The sequence below is a fragment of the Oncorhynchus clarkii genome, chromosome 12 (assembly GCF_045791955.1).
Source record: "Oncorhynchus clarkii lewisi isolate Uvic-CL-2024 chromosome 12, UVic_Ocla_1.0, whole genome shotgun sequence".
NCBI lineage: Eukaryota > Metazoa > Chordata > Actinopteri > Salmoniformes > Salmonidae > Oncorhynchus > Oncorhynchus clarkii.
The window spans coordinates 82,251,074-82,275,772 of NC_092158.1; the positions used below are offsets into that span (position 1 = coordinate 82,251,074).

Here is a 24,699-nt window from a genome sequence, read left to right on the forward strand (position 1 = left end):
TCACAGCTCTAGACCAGAACCAGTAGGATACTGGGACAGTCACAGTTCTAGACCAGAACCAGTCGGGTACTGGGACCGTCACTCACAGCTCTAGACCAGAACCAGTAGGGTACTGGGACAGTCACTCACAGCTCTAGACCAGAACCAGTAGGGTACTGGGACAGTCACAGTTCTAGACCATAACCAGTAGGGTACTGGGACCGTCACACAGCTCTACACCAGAACCAGTAGGATACTGGGACAGTCACAGCTCTAGAACCAGATACTGTGGACTGGAACCGTCAGTCACAGCTCGAGACCAGAACCAGTAGGATACTGGGACAGTCACAGCTCTAGACCAGAACCAGTAGGGTACTGGGACAGTAACAGCTCTAGAACCAGATACTGTGTACTGGAACCGTCAGTCACAGCTCTAGACCAGAACCAGTAGGATACTGGGACAGTCACAGCTCTAGAACCAGATACTGTGTACTGGAACCGTCAGTCACAGCTCTAGAGAGAACCAGTAGGATACTGGGACAGTCACAGCTCTAGACCAGAACCAGTAGGGTACTGGGACAGTCACAGTTCTAGACCAGAACCAGTGGGGTACTGGGACCGTCACTCACAGCTCTAGACCAGAACCAGTAGGATACTGGGACAGTCACAGTTCTAGACCAGAACCAGTAGGGTACTGGGACCGTCACTCACAGCTCTAGACCAGAACCAGTAGGATACTGGGACAGTCACAGCTCTAGACCAGAACCAGTAGGGTACTGGGACTGTCACTCACAGCTCTAGACCAGAACCAGGGTACTGGGAGTGTCAAAACTCTAGACCAGAACCAGTAGGGTACTGGGACAGTCACAGCTCTAGACAGAACCAGTAGAATACTGGGACCATCACAGCTCTAGACCAGAACCAGTAGGGTACTGGTTCCAGTACACAGTATCTGGTTCTAGAGCTGTTACCCTCTAGACCAGAACCAGTAGGATACTGGGACAGTCACTCACAGCTCTAGACCAGAACCAGTAGGATACTGGGACAGTCATTCATAGCTCTAGACCAGAACCAGTAGGATACTGGGACCATCACAGCTCTAGACCAGAACCAGTAGGGTACTGGGACAGTCACAGCTCTAGACCAGAACCAGATACGGTGTACTGGGACCGTCACACACAGCTCTAGACCAGAACCAGTAGGGTACTGGGACAGTCACTCACAGCTCTAGACCAGAACCAGTAGGGTCCTAGGACAGTCACAGTTCTAGACCTGAACCAGTAGGGTACTGGGACCGTCACACACAGCTCTACACCAGAACCAGTAGGATACTGGGACAGTCACAGCTCTAGAACCAGATACTGTGGACTGGAACCGTCAGTCACAGCTCTAGACCAGAACCAGTAGGATACCGGGACAGTCACAGCTCTAGACCAGAACCAGTAGGGTACTGGGACAGTAACAGCACTAGAACCAGATACTGTGCACTGGAACCGTCAGTCACAGCTCTAGACCAGAACCAGTAGGATACTGGGACAGTCACAGCTCTAGAACCAGATACTGTGTACTGGAACCGTCAGTCACAGCTCTAGACAGAACCAGTAGGATACTGGGACAGTCACAGCTCTAGACCAGAACCAGTAGGGTACTGGGACAGTCACAGTTCTAGACCAGAACCAGTGGGGTACTGGGACCGTCACTCACAGCTCTAGACCAGAACCAGTAGGATACTGGGACAGTCACAGTTCTAGACCAGAACCAGTCGGGTACTGGGACCGTCACTCACAGCTCTAGACCAGAACCAGTAGGATACTGGGACAGTCACAGCTCTAGACCAGAACCAGTGGGGTACTGGGACTGTCACTCACAGCTCTAGACCAGAACCAGGGTACTGGGAGTGTCAAAACTCTAGACCAGAACCAGTAGGGTACTGGGACAGTCACAGCTCTAGACAGAACCAGTAGAATACTGGGACCATCACAGCTCTAGACCAGAACCAGTAGGGTACTGGTTCCAGTACACAGTATCTGGTTCTAGAGCTGTTACCCTCTAGACCAGAACCAGTAGGATACTGGGACAGTCACTCACAGCTCTAGACCAGAACCAGTAGGATACTGGGACAGTCATTCATAGCTCTAGACCAGAACCAGTAGGATACTGGGACCATCACAGCTCTAGACCAGAACCAGTAGGGTACTGGGACAGTCACAGCTCTAGACCAGAACCAGATACGGTGTACTGGGACCGTCACACACAGCTCTAGACCAGAACCAGTAGGGTACTGGGACAGTCACTCACAGCTCTAGACCAGAACCAGTAGGGTCCTAGGACAGTCACAGTTCTAGACCTGAACCAGTAGGGTACTGGGACCGTCACACACAGCTCTACACCAGAACCAGTAGGATACTGGGACAGTCACAGCTCTAGAACCAGATACTGTGGACTGGAACCGTCAGTCACAGCTCTAGACCAGAACCAGTAGGATACCGGGACAGTCACAGCTCTAGACCAGAACCAGTAGGGTACTGGGACAGTAACAGCACTAGAACCAGATACTGTGCACTGGAACCGTCAGTCACAGCTCTAGACCAGAACCAGTAGGATACTGGGACAGTCACAGCTCTAGAACCAGATACTGTGTACTGGAACCGTCAGTCACAGCTCTAGACAGAACCAGTAGGATACTGGGACAGTCACAGCTCTAGACCAGAACCAGTAGGGTACTGGGACAGTCACAGTTCTAGACCAGAACCAGTGGGGTACTGGGACAGTCACAGTTCTAGACCAGAACCAGTAGGGTACTGGGACCGTCACTCACAGCTCTAGACCAGAACCAGTAGGATACTGGGACAGTCACAGCTCTAGACCAGAACCAGTTGGGTACTGGGACTGTCACAGCTCTAGACAGAACCAGTAGGATACTGGGACAGTCACAGCTCTAGAACCAGATACTGTGTACTGGAACCGTCAGTCACAGCTCTAGACCAGAACCAGTAGGATACTGGGACAGTCACAGCTCTAGATCCAGATACTGTGTGCTGGAACCGTCAGTCACAGCTCTAGACCAGAACCAGTAGGATACTGGGACAGTCACAGCTCTAGAACCAGATACTGTGTACTGGAACCGTCAGTTACAGCTCTAGACCAGAACCAGTAGGATACTGGGACAGTCACAGCTCTAGACCAGAACCAGTAGGGTACTGGGACAGTAACAGCTCTAGAACCAGATACTGTGTACTGGAACCGTCAGTCACAGCTCTAGACCAGAACCAGTAGGATACTGGGACAGTCACAGCTCTAGACCAGAACCAGTAGGGTACTAGGACAGTCACAGTTCTAGACCAGAACCAGTGGGGTACTGGGACCGTCACTCACTGCTCTAGACCAGAACCAGTAGGATACTGGGACAGTCACAGTTCTAGACCAGAACCAGTAGGGTACTGGGACCATCACTCACAGCTCTAGACCAGAACCAGTGGGGTACTGGGATTGTCACTCACAGCTCTAGACCAGAACAAGGGTACTGGGAGTGTCAGAACTCTAGACCAGAACCAGTAGGGTACTGGGACAGTCACAGCTCTAGACAGAACCAGTAGAATACTGGGACCATCACAGCTCTAGACCAAAACCAGTAGGGTACTGGGATTGTCACTCACAGCTCTAGACCAGAACAAGGGTACTGGGAGTGTCAAAACTCTAGACCAGAAACAGTAGGGTACTCGGACAGTCACAGCTCTAGACAGAACCAGTAGAATACTGGGACCATCACAGCTCTAGACCAGAACCAGTAGGGTACTGGTTCCAGTACACAGTATCTGGTTCTAGAGCTGTTACCCTCTAGACCAGAACCAGTAGGATACTGGGACAGTCACTCACAGCTCTAGACCAGAACCAGTAGGATACTGGGACAGTCATTCATAGCTCTAGACCAGAACCAGTAGGATACTGGGACCATCACAGCTCTAGACCAGAACCAGTAGGGTACTGGGACAGTCACAGTTCTAGACCAGATCCAGTAGGGTACTGGGACCGTCACACACAGCTCTACACCAGAACCAGTAGAATACTGGGACAGTCACAGCTCTAGAACCAGATACTGTGGACTGGAACCGTCAGTCACAGCTCTAGACCAGAACCAGTAGGATACTGGGACAGTCACAGCTCTAGAACCAGATACTGTGGACTGGAACCGTCAGTCACAGCTCTAGACCAGAACCAGTAGGATACTGGGACAGTCACAGCTCTAGACCAGAACCAGTAGGGTACTGGGACAGTAACAGCTCTAGAACCAGATACTGTGTACTGGAACCGTCAGTCACAGCTCTAGACCAGAACCAGTAGGATACTGGGACAGTCACAGCTCTAGAACCAGATACTGTGTACTGGAACCGTCAGTCACAGCTCTAGACCAGAACCAGTAGGATACTGGGACAGTCACAGCTCTAGACCAGAACCAGTGGGGTACTGGGACTGTCACTCACAGCTCTAGACCAGAACCAGGGTACTGGGAGTGTCAAAACTCTAGACCAGAACCAGTAGGGTACTGGGACAGTCACAGCTCTAGACAGAACCAGTAGGATACTGGGACCATGACAGCTCTAGACCAGAACCAGTAGGGTACTGGTTCCAGTACACAGTATCTGGTTCTAGAGCTGTTACCTACTAGACCAGAACCAGTAGGATACTGGGACAGTCACTCACAGCTCTAGACCAGAACCAGTAGGATACTGGGACAGTCATTCATAGCTCTAGACCAGAACCAGTAGGATACTGGGACCATCACAGCTCTAGACCAGAACCAGTAGGGTACTGGGACAGTCACAGCTCTAGACCAGAACCAGTAGGGTACTGGGACCGTCACACACAGCTCTAGACCAGAACCAGTAGGGTACTGGGACAGTCACTCACAGCTCTAGACCAGAACCAGTAGGGTACTGGGACAGTCACAGTTCTAGACCAGAACCAGTAGGGTACTGGGACCGTCACACACAGCTCTACACCAGAACCAGTAGGGTACTGGGACAGTCACTCACAGCTCTAGACTAGAACCAGTAGGGTACTGGGACAGTCACAACTCTACACCAAAACCAGTAGGGTACTGGGACAGTCACAACTCTAGACCAGAACCAGTAGGATACTGGGACAGTCACAGCTCTAGACCAGAACCAGTAGGGTACTGGGACAGTCACAGTTCTAGACCAGAACCAGTAGGATACCAGGACAGTCACAGTTCTAGACCAGAACCAGTAGGGTACTGGGACAGTCACAGTTCTAGACCAGAACCAGTAGGATACCGGGACAGTCACAGCTCTAGACCAGAACCAGTAGGGTACTGGGACAGTCACAGCTCTAGACCAGAATTAGTAGGATACTGGGACACTCACAGCTCTAGACCAGAACCAGTAGGATACTGGGACAGTCACTCACATGTCTAGACCAGAACCAGTAGGATACTCGGACAGTCACTCACAGCTCTAGACCAGAACCAGTAGGATACTGGGACCAGTTCCATCACAGCTCTAGACCAGAACCAGTAGGGTATTGGGACAGTCACAGCTCTAGACCAGAACCAGTAGGGTACTGGGACCGCCACACACAGCTCTAGACCAGAACCAGTAGGGTACTGGGACAGTCACAGTTCTAGACCAGAACCAGTAGGGTACTGGGGTACTGGGACCGTCACACACAGCTCTAGACCAGAACCAGTAGGGTACTGGGACCGCCACACACAGCTCTAGATCAGAACCAGTAGGGTACTGGGACAGTCACAGTTCTAGACCAGAACCAGTAGGGTACTGGGGTACTGGGACCGTCACACACAGCTCTAGACCAAAACCAGTAGGATACTGGGACAGTCACATCTCTACACCAGAACCAGTAGTCACTATGCACATAACACTGGACCCTTATACGGCAAGCTTCTCACAATGTTAAATACAGATAAAACGACACTCCTTGTCATGACAAAAACATTTTTGTCAAGACAAGGAATGGCAAGGAGTGGGATGTTAGCGCAAACAGAATGATATATACCCAGGCTACCTCAGATTTGGTACCTCCCTGCGTTTGCGTGAAACTTTGAGGCAAATCTCTTAGAAGCATACCTCCACATCATATGCTGTGACATCATCATATACATCATCGCTGTGACATCATCATATACATCATCCCCATGACAGTTTCATTTAAATATTGTCTTTCAGTGCCAATCTCACAGGGGGAAAGAATCATTTAAATCTGCATTTAATGTTCTGAAAAACGAATCCCCGGTGTTTCTCTTCTCTATCGTGGCTATTATGTGCATCCCAGCATATGTAACATAACAACAGACTGCAGGGCATTACCCTTGAAATGACAGCCACCTCTATGTTTAATTTTAGCCACCATTAGGACTGATGTGTAAGTACGGCAGTTATTTTGGGGAGACGACAGCTGATCCAAATCAAAGGGAGCCGAGGGAGATGGGATGAGATGTGAGGCTGAGAGAGAGATGCAGGCTGAGATAGTTTGGTTGGTTAGTGGGGAGTGGAGTGGAATCCATCGAGGAACTGGAAGTAGTTGGAGTTGGCGTTTGCTTCACTCTCTTTCTGCTCGCTCTCTCTCTCTCCTCCAATCCTATTTTTCTCTTCTCTCTCCCCATGTGTTGCTGCTGTGTCCAGTGGCTGTGGAAATACTGCATTGACCTCTCAGTTTGATGAAAGATTAACCTGCTACAGTGACACATATTAACCCTTTGATCTCGGTTCTCAGTCTGCCTCGCAGGAGATCACTGTCGCTTCAATCGTTCCCCTGTTTTCTCACTTTCTCTCAATTCAAATCTTAGCCAAGAGAGTAGCCATGGTTACCTATTCACCACACTCTGCCCCTTTCTCCCTCTTTCTCTTCAGCTGTATCCCACCCTTTCCACATGCCCCTCCCCTCTGCCACTCATTAAAAAGCAACAATGTTTTTGAAGGTATACACAGGCACACCCATAATCACATATTCACAAAGAAAGATACTAACAGACAGACAGACAGACAGACAGACAGACAGACAGACAGACAGACAGACAGACAGACAGACAGACAGACAGACAGACAGACAGACAGACAGACAGACAGACAGACAGACAGACAGACAGACAGACAGACAGACAGACAGACAGACAGACAGACAGACAGACAGACAGACAGACAGACAGACAGACAGACAGACAGACAGACAGACAGACAGACAGACAGACAGACAGACAGACAGACAGACAGACAGACAGACAGACAGACAGACAGACAGACAGACAGACAGACAGACAGACAGACAGACAGACAGACAGACAGACAGACAGACAGACAGACAGACAGACAGACAGACAGACAGACAGACAGACAGACAGACAGGACAGACAGGACAGACAGGACAGACAGGACAGACAGGACAGACAGGACAGACAGGACAGACATCTCCAGTGGTGCTCTGCCATCCTAACAGTTTGGAACTGGGAGCCAGTCATCAATAATGAGTGTGCAGACACCACAATGTCAGCTCAGTAGACAGAGCCCAGGCACCCAGTAGACAGACAGAGCTCCTATCTATTCTACTATCTGTATGTAGAGAGGAGACCCCTGACATATGTGATCAGACTGACACCTAGGGCTCTGTTCAATTTGGATCACTGAAGCGTTACAGATTGTGCCATAGAAATGTTAAGGCCATTTTGATTGAGCCGACACATGCAGTGTTTACCATGAATGCAGTCTCCGTTAACGCGGGAACATTGCCTTTACATTTCAATCACGCTGTAACGCTGTCCGTGATACAGATTGAGTCCCTGGCCAGGCTTAGAACATAACACCCAAGATGGTGACAGATAATATTCTTGACCTCTTCTTCTTGACCTCTCCTGTTACCAACAATAAGTTAATTGACAATGTTTACAAACTCATTTTCAAGAGCTCGAGTGTCATGAAACTGTTGAAAGTTACTGCAGAGAGGTCTATCATTTCCCCGCCTAACTTCCACAGTGAGCCCGCTCTCTGTTATCATGTGATCTACACTGAACAGCTCACAGCGGAGAAGTGTAAGATATGATAAATCAGCACTAATGTGATTACCCTGTGTGTCTGCTGGGGAACGTTGGCTGTTTTTTACTCTCCCCAACCCACAATCTCTCTCTGTTTATCCCTTCTAGTGGAAAAGCAGCTCATGCAGGATAATACTCAGAAGCCAACCCCAAAATAAAACCATGCCACCGAAGAAAAACTAAATCCCTTGATACAGTATTTATTTGAAACAACTATGTAGAGAACATTTTAAATGCGGTAACTTTAAGTTTTACTGATTTGTTGGCAGATATTAGCAGCAGTCTTCTTGTGTTGTTCTTACAGTAGTTCACAGCCATAGAGGTGCTTGGTTCACGTTATTCTACATATTAAACTTCTGTGTAATCCAATAGAACGACTACACACAATCTAGCCTAAAATGTTGGGCTGATGTACTCATCCTACTTCATTTTACTCTCACATTCGACAACTCACTGGGTAGTCTACCAGACCCCAAGCATACTCTATACAGAGCCACTTGTAAATGTTTAAAGCATTTGAATAACAGCCAAGTGAAATTTACTCTGGGACCAAAGACCAGGAGCTTTTACATAAATGAAAAGGAGAATACTGCATCATGACACAGTCCCCGATTTAATGGAAAACAAAAACATGGTTTTATTCTGCAGGAGGAACACAGTCACGCACAGACTAGTGGAGGGAAACCAACGGAAAACACACACACACGTCTATTATTTTCTACTAAGCTCTATGATCACATTCCTATCTATTATTATTTATTATTGTTGTTGCATTGTCCAGAAGGAACCTGCAAGTCAGCATTTTGTTAGACGGTGTACATGTGTATCCTGTACATACTGTCTGACTAATACAACTTCAAACTTGGAAATAAACACACATTCAGACACAGACACAGACACAGACACACACCACACACCACACACCACACACACACACAGTCTGTGTGACTGAACACCTTTTCAATAGGCAAAACAAAGCTACACTTGTATGCCACTGCCTTGCTGACCGAGGTACACTGAGAGGAAGCCTATAGGAAGCCTCCTCCAGCTTCACCCCTACCCTGATACACCTCCATCCCTACCCTGATACAACTCCACCACTACCCTGATACACCTCCATTCCTACCCTGATACACCTCCACCCCTACCCTGATACATCTCCACCCCTACCCTGATACACCTCCACCCCTACCCTGATACATCTCCACCCCTACCCTGATACACCTCCACCCCTACCCTGATACACCTCCACCCCTACCCTGATAAACCTCCATCCCTACCCTGATAAACCTCCATCCCTACCCTGATACACCTCCACCCTACCCTGATACACCTCCACCCTACCCTGATACACCTCCACCCCAACTCTCCTTCATCCATAGCCTGATACACCTCCACCCCTACCCTGATGCACCTCCACCCCTACCCTGATGCACCTCCACCCCTACCCTGATGCACCTCCACCCCTACCCTGATACACCTCCACCCTTGTTGTTGAATGACAGCTGACATCACATGCCCACACACACACACACGCACACACGCACACACACACACGCACACACAATTCAGGGTGTGCTATAAGCAGTGTGAATAACAGTGTGCTAACTTCCTGCTTTGAGTTGGCTCAGTAATACCTGATTTATGTGGATCTCAGGGGAGGAAGCCCCCAGGTTATTGAAATATTGTGCACAGGGTTCGAGTGGGGATGTTAGTACAGGTAAATCAATGGTGGCAGTCAATACCCTACCTGGGCTAAAGGCACAGGAGGTCAGCTACCAGATTCAGCTGAAAACACTACTATTGTGCTGCATATTGATTTCAACCATCATCCCGCATTTTTTACACACACAGGTTTCTATAAAGCACATTTTTGTATGTCAGAGGCAACATCCGTTTTTGACGGTTGGTAATCCATATTTATGCAAATTATGATACAACATAATGTATCATAAGTCATTGAATAAATATTGCAGAGATCTCGATTTATAAATGATGAGACAAACCTTAACACTTTCAAAATAGCCGGGATAAATTGTAAAGCAATACTTTATTTGTTGAGACTTAGCACTACACATTCACTGGACTCTACACACACATTTACTCTATACGTAGCCACATCAAGCAGTCTCTCTCAATGCACACACAGTCTGTGGGCTTCATTAGAATTCAGGATGCAAAGTGAAGGCCTGATCTATTCAGAATTGCTCATACAGGACAAAGACAGAGACAGAGAGAGACAGAGAGAGAGAGAGAGAGAGAGACAGAGAGAGAGAGAGAGAGAGAGACAGAGAGAGAGAGAGAGAGAGAGAGAGAGAGAGAGAGAGAGAGAGAGAGAGAGAGAGAGAGAGAGAGCCCTCCTCTCCTTCAGAGAGAGACAGAGACAGAGAGAGACAGAGAGAGAGAGACAGACAAAGAGAGAGAGAGACAGAGAGAGAGAGAGAGAGAGCCCTCCTCTCCTTCAGAGAGAGGGCCATGAGCAGCAGATTAAAAGTCAATGTGTTCATCACCCTTCTAAAGCACTCCCATTAGCACACATTACATTACCTTCCCCACATGTTCAAATCCCTCACTGCAAGCTTCATACGACTCATCATTGCATGCCGGGATGAAAGACCTTTCAATGTTAACATCTTAACTCTAACATTGTCACGCCCTGGCCTTAGATATCTCTGTTTTTCTATATATTTTGGTTAGGTCAGGGTGTGACTAGGGTGGGTACTCTACTTTTTGTATGTCTAAGGTTTTTGTATGTCTAGGGGTTTTTGTATGTCTATGTTGGCCTGATATGTATGTTTCCCAATCAGAGACAGCTGTTTAACGTTGTCTCTGATAGGGGATCATATTTAGGTAGCCATTTGCCTCATTTGTGTTGTGGGATCTTGACTATGTTGAGTTGCCTGTCTGCACTAAGTTGTATAGCTTCACGTTTCGTTCGTTGGTTTTATTGTTTTTTGTTAAGTGTTTCATTCATTAAAAGAGAATGTACGCATACTACGCTGCACCTTGGTCTCACTCATACGACGATCGTGACAAACATTCACTAGATGCCTTCAAAAAGTATTCATACCCCTTATTTTTTTCCACATTCTGTTGTGTTACTGCCTGAATTCAAAAATTCACCTACACACACTAATCCATAATGACAAAGTAAAAACATGTTTTTAGAAATTTTTGCAAATGTATTGAAAATGAAATACAGACATATCTAATTTACAAAAGTGTTCATACCCCTGAGTCAATGTAGAAGCACCTTTGGCAATTAAAGCTTCGAGTCATCTTGGGTATGTCTGTCTCAGCTTTGAGTCATCTTAGGTATGTCTGTCTCAGCTTTGAGTCATCTTAGGTATGTCTGTATCAGCTTTGAGTCATCTTGGGTATGTCTGCATCAGCTTTGAATCTTCTTGGGTATGTCTGTCTCAGCTTTGAGTCATCTTGGGTATGTCTGTATCAGCTTTGAGTCATCTTGGGTATGTCTGTCTCAGCTTTGAGTCATCTTAGGTATGTCTGTATCAGCTTTGAGTCATCTTGGGTATGTCTGTATCAGCTTTGAGTCATCTTGGGTATGTCTGTCTCAGCTTTGAGTCTTCTTGGGTATGTCTGTCTCAGCTTTGAGTCATCTTAGGTATGTCTGTCTCAGCTTTGAGTCATCTTGGGTATGTCTGTCTCAGCTTTGAGTCATCTTGGGTATGTCTGTCTCAGCTTTGAGTCTTCTTGGGTATGTCTGTCTCAGCTTTGAGTCATCTTAGGTATGTCTGTCTCAGCTTTGAGTCATCTTAGGTATGTCTGTATCAGCTTTGAGTCATCTTAGGTATGTCTGTCTCAGCTTTGAGTCATCTTGGGTATGTCTGTATCAGCTTTGAGTCATCTTGGGTATGTCTGTATCAGTTTTGAGTCATCTGGATTTGGGGATTTTCTCCCATTCTTCCTTGCAGATGTCTTTCCACAGATGTTCAATGGGATTCAAGTCTGGGCTTTGGCTGGGCCACTCAAGGACTTTCAGATTCTTGTTCTGAAGCCATTCCAGCGTTGCTTTGGCTGTATGCTTGGAGTCCTTCTCCTGTTGGAACATAAATCTTTGCCCCAGTCTATGGTTTTAGGCTGGGTTTCTGTACAGCACTTTGAGATATCAGCTGATGTACGAAGGGCTATATAAATACATTTGATTTGATTTGATTTGATATGGTCGTTTGCACTCTGAAGCACACTAGAAATTGTTTTATACCCTTCCCCAGATATATACCTCATCACAATTCTATTTTGGAGTAGTATGGACAGTTCCTTGAACTTCATGGTGTTAAGGATTGGCCTGTATTTGGCTCCATTCATTTCCCCCTCTATCCGTACCAGTCTCCCTGGCGATGAAAAGCATCCCCATAGCATGATGCTGCCACCACCATGCGTCAAGGTAGGAATGGTGTTATATGAGCAGTGCCTGGCTTTCTCCAGTCATAGCGCTTTGCATTCAGGCCAAAGAGTTACGTTTTTCTCTTATTAGACCACACAATCTTTTGCCTTATGTCATCAGTGTTTCACGTGCCTTTTTGTAAATCCAGGCATGCTGTCATGTGCCTTTCTCTCAGAAGTGGCTTCCGTCTGGCCACTCTCCCATAAAGCCCAGATTGGTGAAGTGCTGTAAAGACTGTTGTCCTTCTGGCAGGTTCTGTCATCTCAGCCAAGGAACTCTGTAGTTCTGTCAGAGAGGTCCTTCTGGTCCGGTTGCTCAGTTTGGTCAGACGGCCAGCTATAAGAAGTCCCCCCACCCACCCAATGATGGAGACCACTGTGCTCTTGGAAACTTTCAACACTCTACAAATTGTGGTATACCCTTCCCCAGATATGTGCCTCATCACAATCTTGGAGATGTACAGACAGTTCCTTGGACTTTCTGGTATTTATTCTGCTCTGACATGCACTGTCAACTGTGGGACCTTAGAGTGGTGTGTTTCTTTATAAATCATGTCCAAACAATTGAATTGGCCACAGGTGGGCTCCAAGTTGTCGTGACATCTCAAGGATGATCAAAGGACATTGGATGCACCTGAACTCAATTTGGAGTGTCATAGCAAAGGGATGTGAATGCTTGAAATGAGATATTTCGGTATTTCATTTTCAATAAATTTGCTTACATTTCTAAAAACATGTTTTCATTTTGTCATTATGGGGTATTGTGTGTAGATGGATGAGAAATAAATCTATTTAATCAATTTTGAATTCAGGCTGTAACACAACTAAATGTGGAATAAATCAAGAGGTATGAATACTTTCTGAAGGCACTGTAGGTGAACCAACGTTCCTCTTCAAATGATCACTGTCCGCTCTGTTCCGGAGCCTTAGTTGCGAGATGCCGATTTTGTGAACAATTAATCCGTATTTAAGGGTGTTAAGCATGTTGATACACTCAATTCCTGTGCACTGAGGGGGAAGCCGGAGTCAGCCGTTAATCAAAATGTCTCTCAGCCATTTACAGAGCCATGTAAACGGCACCCTTTCACCGGCTCTGTTCAAAGCCCCCTCCGCACACAGCAGAGCTGCTCCAAGCTATTTTTGTGAGAACTTGCTTCAGCATTTTTTCCGTCAAACCTTGTTTTTCAAGTTGCCTTTTCCACTGCAGGGGAAAAGCACGCAAGCATGCGTGTAGGATTGTTTTTGTGGGGTTAAAATATGATGTGCTTTACAGAATGCATAGAATGTGCTTGTGTGAGTGTTTGTGCATTTATCCTCACTTGTTCTGTGTGTGTAACATTCTGTGTGTGTCTACATTCTGTGTGTGTAACATTCTGTGTGTGTATACATTCTATGTGTGTAACATTCTGTGTGTCTACAGTGCTATATGTGCATTTTTAAATGTATGTCCTTATGTGTGACGGCATAGTGTGTGTGTTTGGGAGTGTGTGGCATGTGAATGTTTGTGTATGTATCATAACACATTTCATATGTGTGTGCGTTAAGATCCTACAGTGCTGTGTGAGATTGTGTGAATTTTTGGACGAATAAGCATAGTGTGTGTGTGTGTATTTGTGTGTGTATATGTTTTGTGTGATAAGTAACACTCCCCCATCCATCCAGGCCTTGCCCCAGCATGCTCTATGACTGACACACTGACTAATACACAGACAGATAAACACCCTCACTGAGAAACACGATAAGGATTCGCCTAGGAAACACTGACACAGACTGACAGATGGACGTCTCCATGGAGACCAGTCACCAAGACTGACACCATGTCAGTCTTTATCACAGCAGAGTGCCGTGCCAACCAAATCATTACGAGAGTTAGAGACAGATACAGAGAGAGAGAGATGGAGGGATAGATGGATGAATTGAGGGACAGTGAGAGAGAGAAACATGGAAAACGTACTTTATATGGAGTGAAAAAGGTATTGGCTGAGAATATGGAGGAGTAAACAGGAAAGAAACAAGCTTGTAATACCTGACAGCAGGGCACCTCTTTATCACAGGACACGTCCCTGTCATCCCTTCCTTCTGCTTTACTGTACTATCATGCCTTCTTGATCTCACCCCATCATTCACATCTCACTTAGTTTTACTCCATCCACTCCCTCTATCATCCCTCTTCTTTTCCTCTGATCTTTCAATCCTCTCTTCGTATAATGCTTGTGTCTCTCTCTCCTCACCCCTTTCAGTCCGACTGCTCTTTCCACACCTCTCCTCTCTCCTCCGCTGGTTTCTACACCATTCCCCTCTCCACGATCTCTCTCCACCCCTCTCTCCCACGCTGTGCGAAATAGAAGCGCTCGCTGCGCTCGCGCAGACTCGGGTTGCCATGGTAACCTGCTCACTCACCATCTTGCGTGTCTCCGTCACATCAGCAGCAGGGGTGTCCGTCGCCTGGCTCTGCAGTTCCCAACACGGGGCAGCTCCATCACTTCACACTGAGGACTGGTGCCTGGCCTGGGGGCTGGGGCACTCACTCACTGGTGCTGCTGCACCCAGTAAAAAACTAGGAGAGAAAAAAATGCAAGAGTAGCAAAATATATAAATAAATGAGTACAACTGAGTCAACAGTCTCCGTATAACCCCATCCAGCAGACCTCTGAGAAGAGATAAAATAATAAAGGCGTGCGCGTTGTTCACCATGGCACTCAGAATAATCATCCTTCCTAACCATAGGGCAGAATCAGTGATTTATCGCAGTAATCATGTATGACGTCACTAACTGCAGCCTGCCTGCTCCTCTCTGGCCTTCAGAGAGCTCTACTAGGAGACACTGGGGGCTGCTCTCCCCCACTGTCACATTCTCCCTGTGACATCACCAGCCTGGATGTGTAGCCCTCTGCCTATGTGTCCTTCTCAGTCATGTTCCCACTCAGCTTGTTGAGCATTGTTGGAGTGACCTCACCAAACAGTGACCTCACCAAACAGTGACCTTATCAAACGGTCAACCAAAAATACCACTTGGTAAAATACCACACATTTTAGTCATTTAGCAGATTCTCTTATCCAGAGCAATTAGGGTTAAGTGCCTTGCTCAAGAGCACATCAACAGATTTTTCAACTAGTTGGCGACCTTTCGGTTACTGGCCCAATGCTGTTGACCGTTAGGCTACCTGCCACTCCATGATGCTTTGTGGTCATCATAATCATGGCAAGATCATTGCAATGTCTAGTTGCTGCATTACTACCATTATCATCATCACCATTACACTGTAATAAACATCATCCTCACAGGCATGCAGGCGCTAACTGTAGTGCTCTCTGATCACACACAGCCAGTCAAGCAGACAGAGGAAAAGCCCCTAGCCTCAGTTTGTCTGACTTTGCATGGCTGTATTGAGCTCTTATGTTGCCACTGACCCGAAAAAAAACTCCCTCAAGGTATTGTGCCTTGATGCAGCCAAGCTGCCATAGCTCCAAAGAAGAATGGTCACTGAAAGCTTGACCACTTTCATTACCCACCACATTTACTAACACGTGACCTAACCAAAGTCCCCCACCCCACTACCATCACCCAACCGGCTTAGCCAATATACGACCAAACCATGTAAAACTGACTGCTTTCATTACCCAACCAATTTTTAATAACACGATCCAACCGTAACCCTCCCGCTTCCAGTCACCCATGTGACACATGAGTGAGCAGCAGCATGATCGCGTTCCATTATGCGACCGGCTTTACTAACACATGGATGAACCTTATAGTATAGCCGACCACTCTCACTCCCATGGAGCACATGAAGGAAAACCATCTATGGCTCCCAATCCCTACCCAGCGGTCCCTACCCAGCTGTCCCTACCCAGCTGTCCCTACCCAGCGGTCCCTACCCAGCGGTCCCTACCCAGCTGTCCCTACCCGGCGGTCCCTACCCGGCGGTCTAATAGAGCCGACCACTGTCACTCCCATAGAGCAGATGAAGGAAAACCATCTATGGCCCCCAATCCCTACCCAGCAGTCCCTACCCAGCTGTCCCTGCCCAGCGGTCCCTACCCGGCGGTCCCTACCCGGCAGTCCCTACCCAGCGGTCTAATAGAGCCGACCACTGTCACTCCCATGGAGCAGATGAAGGAAAACCATCTATGGCCCCCAATCCCTACCCAGCGGTCCCTACCCAGCGGTCCCTACCCAGCGTTCCCTACCCAGCGGTCCCTACCCAGCGGTCCCTACCCAGCGGTCCTTACCCAGGATTCCCTACCTAGCGGTCCCAACCCGGCGGTCTAATAGAGCCGACCACTGTCACTCCCATGGAGCAGATGAAGGAAAACCATCTATGGCCCCCAATCCCTACCCAGCAGTCCCTACCCAGCTGTCCCTACCCAGCGGTCCCTACCCAGCGGTCCCTACCCAGCGGTCCCTACCCGGCGGTCCCTACCCGGCGGTCACTACCCGGCAGTCCCTACCCAGCGGTCCAATAGAGCCGACCACTGTCACTCCCATGGAGCAGATGAAGGAAAACCATCTATGGCCCTCAATCCCTACCCAGCGGTCCCTACCCAGCGGTCCCTACCCAGCGTTCCCTACCCAGCGGTCCCTACCCAGCGGTCCCTACCTAGCAGTCCCAACCCAGCGGTCCCAACCCAGCGGTCCCAATCTAGCGGTCCCTACCCAGCGGTCCCTACACAGCGGTCCCAACCCAGCGGTCCCTACCCAGCGGTCCCTACCTAGCAGTCCCAACCCAGCGGTCCCAACCCAGCGGTCCCAATCTAGCGGTCCCTACCCAGCGGTCCCTACCTAGCGGTCCCAACCCAGCGGTCCCTACCCAGCGGTCCCTACCTAGCGGTCCCAACCCAGCGGTCCCTACCCAGTGGTCCCTACCCAGCGGTCTAGTAGAGCCGACCACTGTCACTCCCACAGTACCTTTCATTAACACAAGAAGGTAACCCATTTATGGCTCCCAGTCTCTACCCAGACTCCCCTGCTGTAAGGGACATAGACATGAGCACATCCCCCCAGGGGAAATTCCACTATTTCTAATGATGTCAACTCAATGGATTATGGTATTCATTTGATATCATTAACCATTGTCATTCTCCCCAACTATTATTCAATTATTAATGCCAGTCATCATGGCCCCAGAAGGGCCGACACCCAGGCCAAGGCTGGACACTCAATCAAACCAATCACAGCTAATTATATCTGCTCTGTCATCAGTGGCAGACGGCTTAGCAGCTCTGCTGAGAATGGGTCAGTCAGTGCTCATGCAATATCCAGACTCTGGTTATTAAGATTGAAGTGATGCCAGATCATGCAAAAGGAAACCTAGATCTTTGTTCTTCCCTCCTGTGGTTAGGACAATGTATAGGCACATGAGAAGACAAACGCTGATATGTGTGACATGATAACAGAGGCTGTAATGCCATGCGGTTCATCACACTGCATTATTCAGGGACAGCCCTAGGTTGTTCCCACAAATTCAGCCTATCATAGCTGATCAGCAAGTATCTCCAGCATGCTAGCAGTCAACTTCAACCTCCATCCTGTCGACACCAGCAAGTTGGGCTGCTATCAATCAATGACAATCCCAGCCTACATAGAGATCAGCCAACTTCTTGCCCTATTGAGAATAGTGCCAGTCTCATCTATATCCCCCTATTTTCTTTTAAAAGAGGGGGATATTTTCTTTTAAAAAGTCAAAAGTTTCTCTCTCTCACACACACACAACCACATCCACCCACACACATACACACAACCACATTTATACAGTAAAATACACACATCTTACTGTGGTATTGTCTCTCTAACATAACATTCCAAAATGGTGAACAGAACTGTGCTGATTGACAATGCTCAAGTCTGAAAGCCCTTGATTCAGGTGACAAGAGCCCTGAGAGGTTAAGGCATTATCTCCCAGTCCCAGACAGCTTTGCTCTTGGCAAGGTGTGCAGGTGTAATCTCCCCTGTTCCTGTTTGCTTGTTTTCATCTGCCTCATCAGTTATGCAGTGATGTGACTCTGAAATGAAAGTGCAGGCTGGCCTGACTTCTCATATGACTGAGATCACCCATCCCACACTTAATTTGTGAACCAAAACAAAGTTATGACTCTCAGCTTAGTTTTGGCAGTTCAAATTAGTCTGCCAACTGGGCATAGTTGACCTGTCCGCTCTTCTCTTCCTGGAGCAAACAGCCAACCAGGGGCTTGTGTGGAATCTGTGGGCTTGCTAACACAGTGATGTTCCTTTATTCTTTACTGTATAACTAAAAATCTAGCGAGCTATATATTAAAATCTAGTTAGCTCCATATCAAAATCTAGTGAGCTCTATATTAAAATCAAGTGAGCTCAATATTAAAATCGATTGAGCTCTGCATTAAAATCTAGCGAGCTGTATATTAAAATCTACCAAGCTGTATATTAAAATCTACCAAGCTATATATTAAAATCTAGAGAGCACTATATTAAAATCTAGCGAGCTCTATATACATATCTAGCAAGCTCTATTTTCAAATCTAACAAGCTCTATATAAAAATCTAGCGAGCTCCATATTAAAATCCACTGTGATCTATATTAAAATCTAGTGAGCTCTATAATAAAATCTAGTGAGCTCTATAATAAAATCTAGTGAGCTCTATAATAAAATCTTGTGAACTCTATTAAAATCTAGGAAGCTCTATATTCAAATCTATATTAAAATCTAGCAATCTGTATATTAAAATCTAGCGAGCTCTACATTCAAGTCTAGCAAGTTCAATATTAAAATCTAGTGAGCTCTATATTAAAATCTAGCGAGCTCTACATTCAAATTTAGTGAGCACTATATTAACATCTACTGAGATCTATATTACAATCTAGTGAGCTCTATATTAAAATCTAGTGAGCTCTATATCAAAATCTAGTGAGCTCTATATCAAAATCTATCGAGTTCAATATTCAAGTCTAGCAAGTTCAATATTAAAATCTAGCTGAGCTCTATATCAAAATCTAGTGAATTCTATAATCAAATCTTATGAACGCTATAATACAATCTTGTGAAGTCTGTATTCAAATCTAGCAAGTTCTATATTAAAATCTATTGAGCTCTATATCAAAATCTAGTGAGCTCTATAATCAAATCTTGTGAACTCTGTATTAAAATCTAGCAAGCTCTATATTAAAATCTATATTCAAATCTAGCTGAGCCCTATATTAAATATAGCAATCTGTATATTACAATCTAGTGAGCTCTATATTCAAATATAGCGAGCTCTATATTCAAATTTAGTGAGCACTATATTAAAATCTGTTGAGATCTATATTACAATCTCGTGAGCTCTATATTCAAATTTAGTGAGCACTATATTAAAATCTACTGAGATCTATATTAAAATCTAGTGAGCTCTATATCAAAATCTAGTGAGCTCTATATCCAAATCTATCAAGTTCAATATTCAAATCTAGTGAGCTCTATATTAAAATCTAGCAAGCCCTATATTCAAATCTAGTGAGTTCTATATTAAAATCTAGTGAGCTCTATAATCAAATATTGTGAACGCTATAATACAATCTTGTGTAGTCTGTATTCAAATCTAGCAAGTTCTATATTAAAATCTATTGAGCTCTATATCAAAATCTAGTGAGCTCTATAATCAAATCTTGTGAACTCTGTATTAAAATCTAGCAAGCTCTATATTTACATGTATATTAAAATCTAGATGAGTGTCATATTAAAATCTAGCAATCTGTATATTAAAATCTAGTGAGCTCTATATTAACATCTAGCGAGCTCTATATTCAAATTTAGTGAGCTCTATATTAAAATCTACTGAGATCTATATTAAAATCTTATGAGCTCTATATTAAAATCTAGTGAGCTCGATATCAAAATATATCAAGTTCAATATTAAAATCTAGTGAGCTCTATATTCAAATTTAGTGAGCTCTATATTAAAGTCTAGTGAGCTCTATATTAAAGTCTAGTGAGCTCTGTATTAAAGTCTAGTGAGCTCTATATTAAAGTCTAGTGAGTTCTATATTAAAATCTATTGAGCTCTACATCAAAATCTAGTGAGCTCTATAATGAAATCTTCTGAAGTCTGTATTAAAATCTAGCAAGCTCTATATTCAAATCTATATTAAAAATCTAGCTGAGCCCTATATTAAAATCTAGCAATCTGTATATTAAAATCTAGTGACCTCTACAGTAAAATCTAGCTGAGCCCGATATTAAAATCTAGAGAGCTCTATATTAAAATCTAGCGACCTCTGTTTTAAAATCTAGCAAGCTCTATATTAAAACTAGCAAGCTCTATAATGAAATCTAGCAAGCTCTATATTAAAACTAGCAAGCTCTATATTGAAATCTAGCAAGCTCTATATTAGAATCTAGTGAGCTCTATATTAGAATCTAGTGAGCTCTACATCAAAATCTAGCGAGCTCTATATTCAAATCTAGTTAGTTCTATGTGAAAATATATTGAGCTCTATTTCAAAATCTAGTGAGCTCTATAATAAAATCTTGTAAACTGTATTAAAATCTAGCAAGCTCTATATTAAAATCTATATTACAATCTAGCAATCTGTATATTACAATCTAGTGAGATTTATATTGAAAGCTAGCGAGCTCTAAATTAAAATCTAGCGAGCTCTATATTCAAATCTAGTGAGCTCTATATTCAAATCTAGTGAGCTTTATATTCAAATCTAGCGAGCTCTATATTCAAATCTAGTTAGTTCTATGTGAAAATATATTGAGCTCTATTTCAAAATCTAGTGAGCTCTATAATAAAATCTTGTAAACTGTATTAAAATCTAGCAACCTCTATATTAAAATCTATATTACAATCTAGCAATCTGTATATTACAATCTAGTGAGATTTATATTGAAAGCTAGCGAGCTCTAAATTAAAATCTAGCAAGCTCTATATTCAAATCTAGTGAGCTCTATAGTGAGCTCTAAATCTAGTGAGCTCTATAAAATCTAGTGAGCTCTAAATAAAATCTTGTAAACTGTATTAAAATCTAGCAAGCTCTATATTAAAATCTAAATCTAGCAATCTGTATATTACAATCTAGTGAGATATATAGTAAAATCTAGCTGAGCCCTATATTAAAATCTAGATCTCTAAATCTATATTGAGCTCTATTTAAAATTTCGTGAAAATCTAGTGAGCTCTATAATAAAATCTTGTAAACTGTATTATAAAAATCTAGCAAGCTCCATATTAAAATCTAGCGAGCTCTACATTAAAATCTAGATGAGTGTCATATTAAAATCTAGCAATCTGTATATTAAAATCTAGTGAGCTCTATATTAAAATCTAGCGAGCTCTATATTCAAATTTAGTGAGTTCTATATTAAAATCTATTGAGCTCTACATCAAAATCTAGTGAACTCTATAATGAAATCTTCTGAAGTCTGTATTCAAATCTAGCAAGCTCTATATTCAAATCTATATTCAAATCTAGCTGAGCCCTATATTAAAATCTAGCAATCTGTATATTAAAATCTAGTGACCTCTACAGTAAAATCTAGCTGAGCCCGATATTAAAATCTAGAGAGCTCTATATTAAAATCTAGCGACCTCTGTTTTAAAATCTAGCAAGCTCTATATTAAAACTAGCAAGCTCTATATTGAAATCTAGCAAGCTCTATATTAGAATCTAGTGAGCTATATATTAGAATCTAGTGAGCTCTACATCAAAATCTAGTGAGATTTATATTGAAAGCTAGCGAGCTCTAAATTAAAATCTAGCGAGCTCTATATTCAAATCTAGTGAGCTCTATATTCAAATCTAGCGAGCTCTATATTCAAATCTAGTTAGTTCTATGTGAAAATCTATTGAGCTCTATTTCAAAATCTAGTGAGCTCTATAATAAAATCTTGTAAACTGTATTAAAATCTAGCAAGCTCTATATTAAAATCTATATTACAATCTAGCAATCTGTATATTACAATCTAGTGAGATATATAGTCAAATCTAGCTGAGCCCTATATTAAAATCTAGCGATCTCTATTTTAAAATCTAGCGATCTCTATACTAAAATCTAGTGAGCTCTATATTAAAATCTAGTGAGCTCTATGTTAAAATTTCGTGAGCTCTCTGTTAAAATCTAGTGAGCTCTTTGTTAAAATCTAGTGAGCTCTATGTTAAAATCTAGTTAGATTTATATTAAAATCTATGGAGCTCTATATTAAAATCTAGTGAGCTCTATATTAAAATCTAGCGAGCTCTATATTCAAATTTAGTGAGCTCTATATTCAAATCTACTGAGATCTATATTAAAATCTTGTGAGCTCTATATCAAAATCTAGTGAGCTCGATATCAAAATATATCATGTTCAATATTCAAATCTAGTGAGCTCTATATTCAAATTTTGTGAGCTCTATATTAAAGTCTAGTGAGCTCTATATTAAAGTCTAGTGAGCTCTATATTAATGTCTAGTGAGCTCTATATTAAAGTCTAGTGAGCTCTACATCAAAATCTAGTGAGCTCTATAATGAAATCTTCTGAAGTCTGTATTAAAATCTAGCAAACTCTATATTCAAATCTATATTAAAATCTAGCTGAGCCCTATATTAAAATCTAGCGACCTCTATATTAAAATCTAGCGACCTCTATTTTAAAATCTAGCAAGCTCTATATTAAATCTAGCAAGCTCTATATTGAAATCTAGCAAGCTCTATATTGAAATCTAGCGAGCTCTATATTAAAATCTAGTGAGCTCTACATTAAAATCTAGTGAGATTTATATTGAAAGCTAACGAGCTCTATATTAAAAGCTAGCGAGCTCTAAATTAAAATCTAGCGAGCTCTATATTCAAATCTAGTGAGCTCTATATTCAAATCTAGTGAGCTCTATACTCAAATCTAGCAAGCTCTATATTTAAATCTAGTTAGTTCTATATGAAAATCTATTGAGCTCTATATCAAAATCTAGTGTGCTCTATAATAAAATCTTGTAAACTGTATTAAAATCTAGCAAGCTCTATATTAAAAATCTATATTACAATCTAGCAATCTGTATATTACAATCTAGTGAGCTATATAGTAAAATCTAGCTGAGCCACTTAATTAAAATCTAGCGATCTCTTTTTTTAAAATCTAGCGATCTCTATACTAAAATCTAGTGAGATCTATATTAAAATCTAGTGAGATCTATATTCAATTCTAGCAAGCTTTATATAAAAATCTAGCAAGCTCTACATTAAAATCTAGTGAGCTCTACGTTAAAATCTAGTGAGCTCTATGTTAAAATCTTGTGAGCTCTATGTTAAAATCTCGTGAGCTCTATGTTAAAATCTTGTGAGCTCTCTTTTAAAATCTAGTCAGCTCTTTGTTAAAATCTAGTGAGCTCTATGTTAAAATCTAGTGAGATTTATATTAAAATCTATGGAGCTCTATATTAAAATCTAGCAAGCTCTATATTAAAATCTAGCAAGCTCTATATTAAAATCTAGAAAGCTCTATATTAAATTCTAGCAAGCTTTATCTTAAAATCTAGCAAGCTCTATATAAAAATCTAGCAAGCTCTATATTAAAATCTAGTGCTCTACATTGAAATCTAGTGAGCTCTATATTAAAAGCTTGTGAGATCTATATTAAAAGCTTGTGAGCTCTATATTAAAATCTTGCGAGCTCTATATCAAAATCTAGTGAGCTCTATATTAAAGTCTAGTGAGTTCTATATTCAAATCTATTGAGCTCTATATTGGAATCTAGTGAGCTCTATATCAAAATCTTGTGAACTCTGTATTAAAATCTAGCAAGCTCTATATTCAAATCTATATTAAAATCTAGCTGAGCCCTATATTAAAATCTAGCAAGCTCTATATCAAAATCTAGCAAGCTCCATATTAAAATCTAGCGAGCTCTACATAAAAATCTAGCGAGCTCTACATTAAAATCTAGTGAGCTCTATATTCAAATCTAGTGAGCTCTATATTCAAATCTAGTGAGCTCTATATTAAAATCTAGTGAGATCTTATTCAAAACAAAATTATATCAATTCTGAGCAGTGCTCCTTAACAACAACAACTCAGTTTGGGTGAATGGGGTAAGAGTTCAAATTCATGGGATGTCCTACAGCAGGTCAACTATGTCTTGAATAAAATATTCCACTTGCACGCTATTAAGTAATCTGAGTTAACCTTTCCTTGTGAATCATGACATTGTTTAATTTTAATAACACGCATATTAGGTAAAGAGGTGACAATGGTTGTGCACTGTCAAGACTGAAAAGGATTATGGGGCAGCCTGGGCACAGCTACATGACAGATCC

At 43.3% G+C, this 24,699-nt stretch overlaps 1 protein-coding gene across 1 annotated transcript in view; it reads right to left on the reverse strand.

Annotated features, from left to right (window-relative positions):
• LOC139421509 (leucine-rich repeat-containing protein 4B-like) overlaps nt 1-24,699 on the reverse strand; it is a 62,784-nt gene that overhangs the window by 35,474 nt on the left and 2,611 nt on the right. The window contains exon 2 of the mRNA XM_071172470.1: nt 14,849-15,005. The gene's annotated coding sequence lies outside the window, so the exon portion shown is untranslated. The remainder of the gene's footprint in view (nt 1-14,848; nt 15,006-24,699) is intronic.